Source organism: Crocodylus porosus, unplaced genomic scaffold (genome assembly GCF_001723895.1).
Source record: "Crocodylus porosus isolate Cpor-Errol unplaced genomic scaffold, CroPor_comp1, whole genome shotgun sequence".
Taxonomy (NCBI): Eukaryota; Metazoa; Chordata; order Crocodylia; family Crocodylidae; genus Crocodylus; species Crocodylus porosus.
The window spans coordinates 1,037,566-1,039,544 of record NW_017728915.1 but is presented as its reverse complement, the minus strand read 5'-3'; positions in this window follow the sequence as shown (position 1 = coordinate 1,039,544).

Genomic DNA, 1,979 nt, shown 5'->3' with positions numbered 1-1,979 from the left:
GCCCCCCTGCAGGGATAAGAGAGTTTTTTCCTCTTCTGCTTATCCTTTTCCATTTGACGAACTCAGATTGCCTTCCCTACCAGCAACTGGAGCATGAAGGGACTGTAAACCTTGCACTCTCCTTTCTTTCCTTGACTGGTCCCTGAGGCTCTGCTGTAGCTAGAGGCATGGGGCTGTTTAGTCTCAGGAAGTGTCTTTCTGCAGCCAGCAGGGGAAAGACTCACCACTACTCCAGGGCTGACCACTTTGCCCCTGAGCTTCTGAGGTCCACAGAACTAACCGGCCTTCCAGCCAAAGGATCTCAAAGGTGAGATGGAGACACGGCCTTTATGGATGTCCTTCAAGCTCTCAGTCAAAGAGAGTTAATGCCATTGAAAGTAGTGCAGATGTTCTGGATTTACACTAGGGGTGCTAAGCAGAGCCCAGCATTGGATGCACAGGCTGAGATGGCACAGCAAGAGTTCAGTTCTATGTATAAGCAACATGGATGTGTTGTGAGGCATAGTCAGCGTCTTGTGATTCCTGAAAATTTCTGGAGACTTGGGCTTCCAAATCTCAGCTTTCATTTATATTCACAGCATCAGGCACTGCCCTAGCCCCACCCCATCCGCTGTCTAGTGAGGGTCCCGCCCTAAGCAGAGTTTCTGAGACCTGAAAAAGCAGAAAGAGCCATGGGTTCCAGAAAGGCCCTTGGGACCTGTGTTGTCAGTCTCAATGCCACATGATTTCTGCTCTTGGGTCATAACTGAAATTCCTCTTCCCCTAAGTGCGTTGTGAGATGACCCTCTGCTCATAAACAGTGTGCCTTTCAAATATACCTTTGGTATTTCCACATTGAAAGTCAAACACACCAGAGGCTGTTCTTGGAGAGGGGACAAAGTCCAGACAGTAGCTTGTATTGGACAAGCCAGGTGTATTACATATAGGAAAACCACTTCTGAAAAAAATCTCCTAAAGCTAGAAAGCCCCTTTTTCAGTTCTGCCTTCCCTCATGCAGCCAAGTACATTTCAGTACCTGAATATAATTGTTCCAACCTTTTCAAGAAAAGGTGTATTTAAGAGACAGCATATTGGCTGACACATTTTAGCTTATGCTGGACACTTCTGCATCAAACCACAACTGCTTTGCAGCCCCATTCACAAAAGTGACTGCTGCTTGTTTTACATGTTAATTTTTAGGTGCCCAGTTTGAGACACTGCCAGAGGGACTGAGCATTTACACTCCGGCTGCCTTCACCTGGATCCTTGGAGGCTCAGCATCTCTGAAAATCAGGCCCCAGATCTCTCAGATCAACGGAGCTTACTAGAATTAGCAGCCATTGTTTAATTGTTTTGACCAGAGCTTTCACTGGTCATGATATCTGATTTCACCTGTTCCTCCACAGCACTGAAGCCTCTGTGCTTACTGTCTGTGTGCGCATAGGGCTCTCTACCTGACTTGTCATGAGTGTGCACATGTTAGCAGTGTGCATGTGTGCCACTGGCAGGGAACAGAACAATCACTGATCCCTTCACAGTCAAGGGAAAATCCGAAGCTCCTCCTCTCGAGGCAGCTTCAGAGGGGTGGGATGTCTTTATTATGTTTGTGAGAAACTCAGAGGCAAGGCAGAAGGGATGTGTATAAGACTATAGGTTCCCTGTGGCAGCTGCCTGCCAATAAAGCCTCAGTGAACGGGGTGTGTGGGTGTGCCAGGTGTAACTAAGGGGCTGAGGGTGGGAGCATGATGGGTGTGTGTTCATGATGTGTATGTGTGTGCTGGTGTGTCAGGTGTGTGATGGAGGTATGACGGTGTATGATGATGTGTGTGATGTGATGGGTGCGTCGGTGTGTGTTTGTGATGTTTGTGTGTGCTGGGTTGTGTATGATGATGGGGGGGGTGCACGTGTGTGTGATGCTGGGTGGAGTTGTGTGTGTCCTGGCTGTGTGGTGGGGCGATAGGGGTGGGGTGCGTGCGTGTTTCCAGTGCCCGGGGGTGCGC